Genomic DNA, 14807 nt, shown 5'->3' on the forward strand with positions numbered 1-14807 from the left:
GGCTCTCTGCTCGGCGGGGAGCCTGCTTCCCTTCCTCTCTCTCTGCCTGCCTCTCTGCCTACTTGTGATCTCTCTCTGTCAAATAAATAAATAAAATCTTTAAAAAAAAAAGAATGTTATTATAAGCACACTCAAGGTGTATGTCTCACTGAACTCCATATACAAAGCATCTGACATACCATACTTCCCTTAGCTGTATTTCTGTATTTCTTAGAGGAATGATAAGAAATGGATAAAGGTTTGAGTAGATAAGAAAAATTTTAATACCTGAACTATGTCGACTCTATAATTTTAGCTTTTAATTAAAATGTCCTCAATTTATTAGCAGTTACTTTTCCCTCCTACAAAAGTCCTTATTGACTCTCTGGAATTTCTTGGTAGTCTGGTTCGTGGGAAGAAGGTTCCTGCTTTATAGCCAATGGTTGGGGTGTTATACAGTCTACCATGATTTTTCTTTAGTCATCTACTGACCATCAGGAGGGAGATCATGTCTAAGATATTTTTGCTCTGATATCATGTTCATCCACAGCCTGGTTATTCTCTGTTGGCCTCTGGATGCATTCTCTGTCCTTTTATGACCTTCTTTATGCTCTCAGGAGTCCAAACACTTTGAATGAAACCTCTTGGGCTCCTTTATGAATGGCTTCAGGTTGGGTTTGGCCAATGGGAGTCATCATCAGATCAGAGGGGGGAGAACAAAGAGAACAAGGTCAGGGGGCTTCTTGGTTTCAGCCTTGTTTCAGGTATGGTTCTGGCAGTAGCTGTTTCTGTCCACACCAGCTGGCAGCATCTCTTCCTTGATTCTGGTTCTCACTAGTGTCTGCTTCTTCCCTTTCCCCTTCAGCCTTAGAAGTAGCAATGGCTTTCCACCCCTGCTAGACTCTGGGTGCCTCAGCATGCCTCATTTTCCCCTCAGCTCTCTATTAAGATCTCTTAGTTTTGAACCAGGTGGGGGTTAACCATATTTCCTAATGGGAAACTCACTGATCCCCAGGAACAAAATAATAGGCTTTTAAAAGAATATCGTTTCTAAAATAGAGAAGAAAACTTTACCACGATTACCTAGTATTCAAGTGCAAGTTATTGTGAGAAGTAAGATTTATCACGGATCTCTAGCAGACTTCTTCGGGAGCCAGAAACAATCATACTTGCTCTCTTGTAGTTTTGTTACAGACTTTGGTCTAATCTTGCTGCATCTAGTCTCCCCAGGCCCTTAAATCCACAATGATGCCAGAGACAAGTGAGTTAGACACAAGGGTAATTGCATCATTCGTCTGCTCAGAACTATTCAAAGGCTGCCCATCATTCCCAATACTGACAAGATCCTTCAGGACTTGCTTGTTGCCTACAAACCCAGTGTCATCTTCAAACAGTTTCGCTGCCTGGAGTTTTTGAAGCACTCTATACCTTCCAATGCTTCTACACCTGGAGTGCTCACCTCATTTGTCTGCCCGCCTTATTCTCTGAAATGTTTGCTCTGACTTCTCAAGACAGATTGAATGGTTCCTTTTCTTGTACTTCTACAGTTTGTGGTAGAGTCCTCCATTATAATATTTATTTTAGGTTCCCAAAACTGTTCCTTCATTTATCTGTCCTTCCCCAAGAATTAAGGTTCTTGGGGGACTCTGCATCTGTCATTTCCATGTCAAGCGATGTCTGGTACATCATCAAAATCTGATCCATCAGTGCTTTTCACTCTTGACTGCACATTAGAATCAGTTACGGAGAATCCCTTCTAAAAATCCTAATGCCCCGACACCTGGGTGGCTCAGTTGGTTAAGGGTCCAACTCTCGATTTCCGCTCAGGTCCTAATCTTGGGGTCCTGAGATAGAGTCCCATGTCCAGCTCCACACTCAGTGGTTCTAGGATTTGGGCAAAAGTACTAATCTGGAGATTAGTTCTAACAGTAACAACAAAATTTCACCCACATTTAGACCACAGATAACTACAAATATCACTTTCCTCTGATCTGAGAAAGAGGGGAGACACAGGAAGTGGTGCTATGGGAGGTAGGTTGCTGTGCCTTCATGGGATCAGGGTGACTGGTCTTTGTACCATGCTCTAGGGCCTGGGGAGAGTTGCTGCCCAATTTCTGGAGGAGGGGTATGGTCTGGTTCACAGAGCCCTGTCTTTGGATACAGGATACAGTTGCAGAATACAGGGCCACCATTTGCTTTCTTAAATCTGCCTGCATTTGTAGTGCTATGGTGTCTTAGCTTCTTTTTTGATTGGGATCAGCTTAGAGGTTATGGTGATAGTAGCGAGGATGTATTTAGTGAAACAACTTCTCTGAGTTCTGCTCATGGATTGTTTAGTTTGGAGAGAGGCTGAGACAAATCCTTTCTTTCTTTCTTTTTTTTAAAGATTTTATTTATTTCAGAGAGAGGCAAAGTGAAAGAGAGAGAAAGGATGAGAGCTCATGAGCAAAGGGAAGGGCAGAGGGAGAAGCAGGCTCCAGGCTGAGCAGGGAGCCCGATGCAGGGTTCAATCCCAGGACCCTGAGATCATGACCCAAGCTGAAGGCAGACTCTTAACCCACTGGGCCACCCAGGTGCCCCAAATCCTTTTTTTGTTATGTATCATGAAATAGTGGCCCAAAAAAAGGGAGCCAACATCCTGAGGTGACCCACTACACTTGTGGCAGTACTCGGGGGGCTGAAGTGCTACAAGAGGCTGTCTCAATACCACCAGTGTTCTTCCCAAGCAGGAAGTGACCCAACTGGGGTCTCACATGCCCCTTGTGATGCTGTGTTGCATACACAGGTGGTATGTGACCATATACTCTGTCACTTGGGGACCTATGTAAGGAAGGAAGACCTCCACTGAGGCTTCATCTCTTCCTTCGTGAGGCAGGGATTTACTTAACAATAACCCCTTGTCAACTTTCAATTTTATAATCTGTAAGTGTATAACCTTCCAAGGAGACCATTTTAGAGCTAAAAAAAAAAAAGTCAAACTGAGGCCTCAGGCCACTGGTGAGAGCACATGTGAGCACTTCCCTTCCACAGGTGTGGGCTGTGTATGGCCTGGTCTGTAGATGGAGGAGCAAACAAAATGAACTACAAAGCTATGAAATCTTAATCTCAAGTTAAGTATTTAAGGATTCCACAAGCTGGGCCAGACAACCTACTGCAGAATGAAGGTCTACACACTTCCACTGAACAAATTGATTTTTCTCTATCATTAAGAGACATGTAGAGAATGCCTACTACTGTACCTAGAATAGATCAGATATGCAATAATAGTAGCTACTCCTAATATTTTATAATTAATCAGTTGCTTTCTGAAGAGTTACAAGAGTGTACGTGAACTGGTTTCTTTAATAAGCTCCAACTTGTCAATATAATGACTTATAGGCATTCACAGTAGAATCCAGAAAATCAGTGGAGGGGGGCAGCTGAATGACTGGACATCAACAAAGAAAAGTTATAGTAAAGAGCTTTGCCAGGAGGTGCATACACAGTACTTAAAGTTCCAAGACAAAAGGTCAACTAGACTCTCTTGGGGATCAAAAATCCAAGGATGGATCTGGGACCACGTCAAAGAAAACAGATTTTTCTGGGAGCTCTGAGTTGAACATGTTGGTTGAGCACTTGCTCTTCCTCTAGAATCTTAGGTAATCACAGTTGCATTTTTTCCTAGACAAGTCAATATTTTTTCTCCTCCTCTCTGTGCTTGTTATCTTTCTCAAAGGTTTTGAATGCTTTATGAGTAAGAGGATATGTTGCCCCAAATAAAACAAGCAGGTGAAAACTGAAATGAACTTTATTGTACAACTGGCCAACTACAGAGAGTGCAATCCCCGCCCCCCCGCCAGACATTTTCCACGTTCTGTTCACATTTTAAGACTCACTTTAATCTCAAAATCACATATCCATACATCTATTTCCTTTGTGTTGATTTCACTAAAATGCATGGTTTGTCAAATGAAGATGGTAAACCATTATTTACCCCATTTCCTGTAACACAAAGGAATGGCTTTTAACAGAAATCCATCAACCTCCTCCACCACAATTTTTTCTCATAAAATACAGGCATCAAAACAATCCTGAACATATTTATGCTACTACTAGTAGTCAGTACTCATAGTGCTTCAAACATTCACAACTTGTGACAATATTCCTTATACCTGTTACTTTAGACAATTTCAACTGAAGCTCTTTCACGAAGCAAGCTGGATAAAGCATGCCTGTTTTTCCTTCTTGAGATTTTTTTTTTTAACTTTTCAGAAATACATGCGTTTTTATAGCATCTGACTCTTCCCTAGGCTTTCATCCTGTAAACCTGAACTCTATTTGGAGTACTCCGGGTTTATGCTTAAGTGACAGCACCTTAACAAGAGGAAAGAAAATTGTGCTGCATTTTTCCTCCCGTAAACTTAAAACGTAATGGTATATAGATATTAAATATATTCTTACAAACATCCAGGTGATGTTTACCAGCGGGAATTCTTTTGCTTAATGTGTGGGTATTTTACATTGTACTATTTAATCAAGATATTAATATGAACAGAAGATGGTTGATTTAAGACAAGCTTAAGATCCACTAAAATTAATTGTTCTCTGTCCTTCTGGTGGCCATAGAAACTTCGTGTTTTCTTTGGACATTACTAGACGTCTTAGGCTTTTGAAATACAACTTTAATGCTGTATGAATTTTGCCATTTTGATAACACTGGTATGCCCTCTGTATCCACTGGAATTATTAATTCCATTCATATTAATTTTGGTTACAAATCTAACAGATGGAGGAGGGATATTTAGGTCCACATTTTACTTTCAGGCTATGTATTCTGTTTTCATAATTTGTCTGTGGAGACCACCATCTTTTACAGCCCAACTCCAAGAGTACAATTTTTTAAAAATAATTTGAACCAAGAATTTTGATTACTGTAACTCGCATTAAAAGTGGCTGGATTTCAAGGGTGGAAACTTACTAGGAAGTGCTTTTACCGTATTCAGAATATTTTCATAACAATGGTTTTGAAGGAAAAAAATGCATATGTATGGGTCTTCATTAAAGCACACGATAGCTACAAAGGGCCAGAAAATCCTGAGAGGTCACCGCATGAGAAAGATACTTTTGTTTAACAGAGAAAAGCAGCTGAGAGTTGGTCTCTTTTGTTAGATGTATAGCAAATTAGCTGATTATGTGTGAATAGTAGGGACAAGCAGGGCAGTTAGAGAAATCATAATCATTGAGGCCTTTCTTTCCAGAATTTACACTAAACTGTCAAGAAGGAAAAGTCTGGTTTTTGTTCCTACATCTGTTCACATTCTGAATTCAGGAATCAGTGATATGAACTATGAAGAATGAAGAAGTGAGTAAGAACCGGTCCCAGATCTTAAGTTGTTTACAGTTTACAAGGAAAGATAAAGCATGATTATGCCGTCAATATATCCTGTGACTAGCCTACTTACAAAGTAAGGTTACATTTCTTTTAAACGTGTAATAACTGCCTTGCATTCATTAACTTCTCTGACAGTGTTAGGCTTTGAGTAGATGGCAAAATGTTTGTGATTCAGTTATTACCTGTTTATCCGATATTATAACTGGCCATGTATTACTAGGTTTTCTCCGTCAGGATGAATTGACTTTAAAGATCTATGTTCCTTCTAATATATTACAGTGTTTAGTCTTCTTGAGTAAAGCAATGGTAGTGAAATATTTACGGGAAAGTCTCTTAATTTAAAAAGAATCAGATAGGGGTGCCTGGGTGGCTCCATCTACCTTAAGGGTCTGCCTTCAGCTCAGATCATGATTCCAAGGTCCTGGGACCAAGCCCTGCATCGGATTCCCTGTTCAGCGGAGAGCCTGTTTCACCCTTTCCCTCTCCCTCTGCCTCTCCCCAACAATTTGTGTTCTCACTCACTCTGCTCTTTCTTTCTCTCAAAAAATAAATAAAAAAATCTTCAAAAAGAATCAGTCCAAGATATGGAAACAACTTAAAAGGCCACCAATGGATAAAATGGATGGGAAAAAAAAAAGATGTGGTATCTATACACAAATGGAATATTACTCAGCCATCAGAAAGGAAGATACCTTGCCATTTGTGACAGCATAGATGGACACTGAGCCCATTATGCTAAATGAGATAAGTCAGAGAAAAACAAATACCACATGAGATCACTTACACATGAAATCTAAAAACTCAAACTTGTAAAAACAGAGTAAAATGGTAGTTACCCTGGGGATAGAGTAAATAAGCTACAGAGATCTAATGTACACTATAATGAATATAGACAACAATATTGTACTATAATTATATAATGTTATTAGTATGGCTACAAGAACAATCATATTATAATACATAAATGTATCAAAGTAACACACACACCTTAAATTTAGTGTTAGATGTCAAACATATTCAGTAAAAATGTAAAATAATCAGAAGTTACTCACATGCAGCTGAAAAACCGAGAAAACAAACTCAGTATATCATCTATTCACTAAAACCTGACAAGACAAAGGCTATTTATTATCTTTTCAGTGTCTGAAAATACAATTTCAATTATATTATAAGATTATCTCTACTGTTTTAGAATTTTTCCAAACATTGCTCCTTTGTTTTTACATTTTCCTGTGTTATGGTTAATACTTTATTCTATTTAAGGTGGCTTATTTGTGAACAGTCTATGTGATCTTAATTGAATTTTGAACCCAGTTTTATTTATTTTTTAAAGACTTTATTTATTTGAGACAGAGAGAGAGAGCATGTGCACAAGCAGGGGGAGGAGCAGAGGGAAAGGAAGAAGCAGACACCCCCCTGAACCGAAGGCAGATGCTTAACCAACTGAGCCATCAATGTGCCCCTTAAGTCTAGTTTTTATTTTTATTTTTAATTTTTTTAAATCTAGTTTTGAAAAACTAAAGGTTTAGGTGATAAAATAAAGCTCCATGACATTTGACTGTCCTTTCAGAATTTCATTAACACAAGGAAGACAAAACAAACTATAAATAAGCAGAAAAATATCAGTTAAAATGGGGGAAACACCAAGGGAAGTTCTTTTTACCTAGACAAACCTGAATATGCAACTATGAAAAAATGCACCCAATTCTTGTCTTTTAGCTTTTTATTCCGTTGATTCTATTTTCAAACTCTACACTATTCACAGTGAATTTCAACAAAGTATTTCTTTTTACCAGCTTTACTAAGATGCAATTGACATATAGCCTTGTGTACCTTTAGGGCAGACAACGTGTAGATTTGATACACTTATATATTGCAAAGTGATTACTACCATGGCATTAGCTAACACTTCCAACATGTCCCACAATTACTATTTCTTTTTTTGTGGTAAGAACGTGTAAGATTTATTTTCTTCACAAGTTTCAAGTATGTAATACAGGATTATTAGCTACAAAATATATCTTGAGAAGTGTTATGACACAAAGTAAATGCCAAATTCTAATCTTATACTGTTCATTATTTATCATTAGGTGCCATGCAAATTGGCATTCTTATAATCATGAATTACAAAAGTAGGGTATTTACTAATATTGAATTTTCAATGACAAGGTTTTCTGCAGTAAGCAAAACATTCATTTGTCTCATTTGTTTTTCAACACATTCAAATAAACTACAACATAACTGGATGTTAATAATCTAGTACAAAATATGCATATGGTAGATAATTTCCCCATTCTTCAAGAGTCAGATTGGATTACCACAGGGAAATAACAAAAATTAGCTTTAATAGACTAAACTTTAAATGGGCAGTTACACAAAGAAATAAAATAAACCAATGAATTAATTGTAATGCTTAGTTTAGCATCTTAACTATTACAGGTACATAGTAAATATTTGCTAAATTGAAAAGAGTACTATCACTTTACTTATTCTTTAAGATTTTATTTATTCATTTGACAGAGAGAGAGAGCACAAGCAGAGATAGTGGCAAGCAGAGGGAGAGGGAGAAGCAGGCTCCCTGAAGAGCAGGGAACCCAAAGTGGGACTCAGTCCCAGGACCCTGAGATCATGACCTGAGTAAACCCTCTGATGAATTCAATATGAACTTGATATAACCAGCAAGGTCCAGAAATAATTTTTTAGTAGAATCTAAGTAAATAAGGTCAAGGTTTAAGGATACCTGAAGATTCACTAAACTGAAAGTAAATAAACTAAAAAAAAATTTTTTTTTTAAGTAGTCTCTAACCCAATGTGGGGCATGAACTCAAAACCCCAAGGTCAAGAGTTGCATGGTCTACCAACCAGGCCAGCCAGATGCCCTGAAAGTAAATAAATTTCAGAGCTCCCAAGAAGTACTTAATCTCCAAGAACTTGAAGAATTTCAGAAGAAGGAGGAATTCACCACCAACCAATATTAGTACCTGATTTGTGGGAGAGTGTTTACAAATGGTTGAACACTACCATGATTTCAGATACCAGCATTTTCTTGGGTCAGATTTATTATATGTAAATTATCTCAAATGTTTCTGAAGTATACACTGTTAAACAGAGAGATCATCTGCTGTCAATATATTTGATTTTAATATTTAATATATCTCCTCAAATTTACATTTACCTTAATTTACTATTAATTTGGATTATTTGGCAAAGACTAATGAACTCTCAGCACATTTTTTCCCACTTTCAATCAGCACAGTGCATAAATTTGGCAAGTAGATGATTCTTAGACAGGCTAGGTGGCACACCTACCTTCCCACTGTAATTATGGGTTCTGCGAGGAATATACCAGATTCCTGGCTATAACTTCTCATTCTTAACATGAGGGCAGAACATCCTGCTTCTCTCCTGTGAGTCTATACATGGTCATTAATGACAAAAAGGAAAAAAGACTGTCCAGTTCTATCCTTTATCCCTCTTACATCCTCTTTGCCTAGATTTACACCAGGAGTACTCCTGTGGCGCTGTCCGGATAAATGAAAGATGTCCTCTCTTTTGAGCAACATTTGGATGACTACACAGATTCTGGCTCTGACTGTGAGTAATCAGCACAAAGGACAAATGAGTGGTTTAACGTAGGCATCAATAAAGATATCTGACTTGTACTACTATGCTACCTTAAAAAGAGAATAAATGGTACCTGAGCCAAAGGAAAGTACAGCAAAAAGCTCCTTAAAAAAGGGGGGCAGCACCTGAGTGGCTCAGTGGGTTAAAGCCTCTGCCTTCGGCTCAGGTCATGATCCCAGGGTCCTGGGATCGAGCCCCGAATTGGGCTCTCAGCTCAGCGGGGAGTCTGCTTCCTCCTCTCTCTCTCTGCCTGCTTCTCTGCCTACTTGTGATCTCCGTCTGTCAAATAAATAAATAAAATCTTAAAAAAAAAACCCAAAATAAAATTGTAACAGATTCATTCAAGCAAATATTGTTCTTTTGGGAAAAGGACAAGTTTGAGGTTAATGCAACATTATCTGTGAAATACTGAAAAACCTGTTGGCCTTGAAAGTTATATCAACATGCTGTCAGCTTTGGGTTACCTTAGTAACTAATAGACTAAGGCCTTGCGAGTATTTAGTGACCAAGGAAAGTTGAAAGCCATTTAGATGTTCTATGTGAACCTGAATTTTTTTTCATTGCATTAAACTGGTTTGTGTTCTTTCCTTTTCTCATTTCTGAGCTTTCAGAACAGGTAAATGAAAAACGGTCTGAAATTAATTTAGTTAGAGAGAAAGAACAAAACTGGGATAAGGAAAACCAGGGCAAATAATTGTGCTTCAGAATTAAATGGTAGTTTGTATGAAATCCTGACCCTTACATTAGCATTAAAATCAAGACTAAGTAACACAGAAGAAGTACCATGTAATGCTTGAGGTCATTCTTGGTGACACTTTTGGATTTAAATAAATTCTTTCATTTAAAGAAGATGAGAGCATTTTTCAGTGGTATCTTGGCATATTTGAATACTTCAAATGCCAGTTTAGTGATTATCTTGTATTAATCATTAGGGTGAATAGAACATTTAAAATTGTGAATGCCTGGGGATTTATCCAGTCCAATCCCTCCTTTTGCTACCCAAGTAATATGAAGGCTTGGAGAGGGTCCCAAGCTAGTGAGCAAAGGTAAGCAAATCACTGTCCATGTCTGTTGCTCTTCCCTGTGCTTTTCTGCCTTTCCAGCACCATCAGAAAGCATATTAGAGCTGGCCACTGACTTATGCCTATCAGGGGACTGACCTTTTATTTTTTCTTTTTTGGGGTCTCATTATTATAGAACACTTGCTCTCCAAGCATGGTCCCAACAAAAAAAGGAGAAGCTAGCCTTTAAAGAAAAACTTAGTGAAGTATAACATACATACCATAAAATTCATTTAAGTGTGCAGTTTAACAGTTTTTACTATATTGACAGAGTTGAGCAACCATCACTACAATCTAATTTTAGATTATTTCCATTTTTCTCTAAAGAATCCCTATACTATTAATAGTCATGCCTCTTTCTCATCCTTCACCCCAAGGAAACACTAATGTATTTTCTGTTTATATAGATTTGCCTATTCAGGGCTTTCCATATAAATAGTATCATAGAGTATGTGGTCTCTTCTGGTTTTTTTTTTTTTAAAGTAGGCTCCAAGCCCAGTGTGGAGCCCAACATGGGGCTCAAACACATGACCCTGAGATCAAGACCTGAGCTGTGAACAAGAGTCCGATGTTTAACCAACTAAGCCAACCAGGGGCCCCAATATGTGAATTTTTTTCAGATACAGTACAAGCAGGGGGTGGAGGATATGGGGAAGGGAATAGGGGAGAGGGAGAGAATATTAACCAGGCTCCATGCCCAGCATAGAGCCCCACATGGGGCTTGATCCCACAACCCTGAGATCATGGCCTAAACTGAAGCCAAGAGTCCACCACTTAACAGACTGAAGCACCCAGGTGTCTCAATATGTGGTCTTTTCTGATAGGCTTCTTTCACTTAGCATGTTACAGCAGGCAGGCAGCAGTGTTTTATTCCTTTCTATTGCTAAATAATAGTTCATTGTATGGCTAGACCATAATTTGCTCATCAGTTGATGGGCATTTGGACTGTTTCCACTTTTTGTTATGAATAATACTGCCATGAACATGCACATACTACTCTTCGTGTGGACAGGTTTTCATGTATCTTGCGTAGATTCCTATGAGTGGGATTGCTCAGGGCCTGCCAGACTCTTTACCAACATGGCTGCACCATTTCAGATGTCCGCCAGCAATATAGGAGGGTTTGGATTTCTTCACATCTTTTTATTACAGCTCTCCCAGCAGATATGAAGTGAAGTCTCATTGCGGTTTTGATTTGCATCTTCCTGATGACTCAGCATGTTGAGTAGCATTTCTTCTACTTACTGGCCATCTGTCTATCTCTTTTGGGGTATCATCTATTCTTACTGAATTTTTTTTTAAAGATTTTATTTATTTATTTGACAGAGAGATCACAAGTAGGCAGAGAGGCAGGCAGAGAGAGAGGAGGAAGCAGGCTCCCCGCTGAGCAGAGAGCCCGATGCGGGGCTCGATCCCAGGACCCTGGGATCATGACCTGAGCTGAAGGCAGAGGCTTTAACCCACTGAGCCACCCAGGCGCCCCATTACTGAATTTTTTAGAGTCCTTTAAGTCTTCTGGGTGCAAGTCCCTTTTAGGCATATGATTTGCAAATATTTTTCCCAGTTTATAGGTTGTCTTTTCATCCTCTTGATGGTGTCTTCTGAGATGCAAAGAATTTATGCAGGGAATTACAGACCTTTAATATAACAGACTGATCCTGGCAACTCGATTTCCAAGGAAATATTGTGTATTGGTTATATATTGCTGCTTAACAAATGATCTCAAACTTGGCAGGTTAAAGCAGCACAAATTTATTGTCTCATAGTTTGCACAGGTCAGGAATTTGGCACGTTTTTGCTGGGGCCCTCTGCTGAGGGTCTCAAAAGGCTGAAACCAGGATGTTGGCCAATTATGTCCACACATGGAAGCCTGGCTGAAAGTTTCCCTTTGAAGTTTCCCCAAGTTGTTGGAAAAATCCATTTCCTTAAGAATATATGACTGAGAGGGATGCCTGAGTGGCTCAGTTGTTAAGTGTCTGCCTTTAGCTCAGGTTATGATCCCAGAGTCCTGGAATAGAGTCCCTCATTAGGCTCCTTGCTCAGTGGGGAGTCTCCCTCTGCCCCTCCCCTTGCTTGTGTGTTCTCTCTCTTGCTGACAAGTAAATAAAATCTTTTTTAAAAAGAATATATGATGGAGATCTCTGTTTTCTTGCTTTCTGTCAGCTGGGGACAGTTCCCAGCTCCTACAGTTCACTCAGGTTCTTATCGTATCACCTTCCCCACAGGCCACTTCATGACATGACTATTAACTCCACTGAGGGCAGAATTACAATTACAAATCTCACCTTTATTATTTTTTTAAAGATTTTATTTATTTATGTGACAGAGCAAAACACAATGAGAGAGGGAACACAAGCAGGGGGAATGGGAGAGAGAGAAGGAGGCTTCCTACAGAGCAGGGAGACTGATGCAGAGCTTGATCCCAGGACTCTGGGATCATGACCTGAACCGAAGGCAGATGCTTAACAACTGAGCCACCCAGGTGCCGCTGTCTCTTGCCTTTAAATCTCTAGGACTTCAGGAAGGACAAAATCTCCCTTGTAAGGACTCACCGGATTAGGCCCGGCCCACCATGGATAATCTCCCTTTTGATTAATTCAAAGTCAACTGAACCATGAGAGTTCAGTCTTCTAACTAGGGGACTCTCCTATTATATTCACAGATTCCACCCACACTAAAGTATCATAAAGATGTATACACCAAAGGGTGGGAATCTTGGAGGCGATTTTAGGGTTCTGCATACCACATCTTGAAAAGGTAACTTTTCTACTTTATTTCTATATGGAGAGATTTATATGGGCAGCATTTTAGTTATCTCGTTTGTGAATTTCACTTCTATTTGGAGATTAAAAAATAACATGGAGCTTTGTACCTAAATTATGTTATACTGGCCTGATTTTTCCTTTTTTGAGGAAAGGTTAAGGGTGAACAAGTAAATGAGAGACGTTCAAATCGACCATGTTTCAAATAATTAGACCATATGGAAACTACCAGGGTTAAGGGTATTGAAAGAGTAGTGTTCTCAGGAAATGTCTTTATTTGAGAATCCATTTTAAAGGTAAAATACTTATTTTCCAAATGTTTATGTTAAAAGTAAACTTCTCCCACTCCCTTAACCCCTTTCTCATGCCCACTAAGGAAGCAAGGAAGAGTAAAGTACATGTATATGGTGTCAGAATAAATAGTTCAGAGAAAACTGGAAATTATTATTGGAAACTGGAAAGTGGAAATAATAATTTTGGAATAATGACTACTTCTATCATTGCTGCTCTCGATAGTACATTACTTTCCCTTCTATGCTCTGGGGTTTTGAACAACTATAGAAGATCCTGATAACTGACTCATCATGGCAAACTGAAAACCCCTTTGCTATTTCTTGCTTAAAGCCATCTGATTGATAATGCGATTTTGTGACTGAAATTTAGTGAGAGAGTAGAACTTCAATATTTTCTTTGAAATGAAAATAGATAAATCTGTGTAGCAATGGAGAAGCTACTTAACAAGATGGGGGGGGATCCTTCCATGATATTTATATCTATCAAATCACCACGATGTACACTTTAAATACCTTATAATTTTGTTGCTCAGTTGTATTTCGATAAAGCTAAATTCAATAAAAAGCGATTTGGGGGACACCTACGTGGCTCAGTTGGTTAAGCATCTGCCTTCGGCTCAGGTAATGATCCCGGGGTCCCAGGACTGAGCCTCACATCGGGCTCCCTGAACAGCAGAGTCTGCATCTCCCTCTGCCCCTCCCCCAGCTTGGGTTCTCTCTCTCTCTCACCCTGTCTCTCTCTCTCAAATAAATAAAGAAAATATTTTTTAAAAAAGTGATTTGGTCTATAGTCTAGGTACAGGAGGAGGAGTTTTGGCTTGAAACGAGGAAGAATTCCATCCTGACTGGTGGATGGTTGGGGTCATCCTGCCATGGAAGTGTCCTGGGGAAGAGCTCTATGTGTGCCCGTTGCCATGGCACAGACATATCCGAATGCTTCTAATGAGCATGCGGCATGACCGAAGAGTCATCTATTTGTAGGAGTCACTAGAAACTTCTTGGAAGAGAATTTATTTGAAGAAGCTTGTCTCGGTTGGTGGTTTCTTTTTTTTTTTTTTTTTTTTTTTCCAGATTCAGGACCTGAGGCAGAGATTCAAATTCAAGGAGCTTCCTTGGGAGGTACAGATAACGTTGGTAGGAGAACAAGGTTATGAGACAGGGCGGGGAGGGTAGCCGATACCTTAAGCCAACTACCATGACAGCCACCTGGAGCAGAATTCCTCTGGCAAAGAGTACACCACACATCCCCAGACCTGCTCCATCAGTGTGAGAGCTGGGACATGTATACACCTCTCGGGAGAATCAAGGGTTGAGGGCTGCCCCAGGAGGTATTCATTCCTCAGCGCTGCGCAGGTGCTTAGGCACAGGGTTATAGACATGGGGAGCTGGACGTCTACAGCAACAAGCATCAAGTCTCAGGGACACAGAGAGACGGGGCATGGTCAGTATCTGTTATAGGCTGAATCTAGTCTTATGTCCTCCAGGGAAGGGAAACATTCTGCCTTTTGCTTGAATCCATTTTTCCAGTCACTGGGACACTTAGGTGAATGCTGAAATGAAAGAACCCAAGTAAAAGCTGAGAAAGCTATTTCATTAAACTCAAAACATATGGACCGGGCATAGCCCTGCTTGCAGAGCCCAACTGAACAGAAGGGAAGGAGCCCCGCGCTCTTCTCCACCCAGAATATCATGTTCCTGGCAAAGCTTTGTGATAATC

At 39.5% G+C, this 14807-nt stretch overlaps 1 pseudogene; it reads right to left on the minus strand.

Moving 5' to 3' along the window:
- Positions 1-4536: 4536 nt before the first annotated feature.
- On the minus strand, positions 4537-6081 carry LOC125091530 (ubiquitin-conjugating enzyme E2 variant 2-like; annotated as a pseudogene).
- Between the last annotated feature and the right edge of the window lie 8726 nt (positions 6082-14807).

The sequence above is a fragment of the Lutra lutra genome, chromosome X (assembly GCF_902655055.1).
Source record: "Lutra lutra chromosome X, mLutLut1.2, whole genome shotgun sequence".
NCBI classification, from domain to species: domain Eukaryota; kingdom Metazoa; phylum Chordata; class Mammalia; order Carnivora; family Mustelidae; genus Lutra; species Lutra lutra.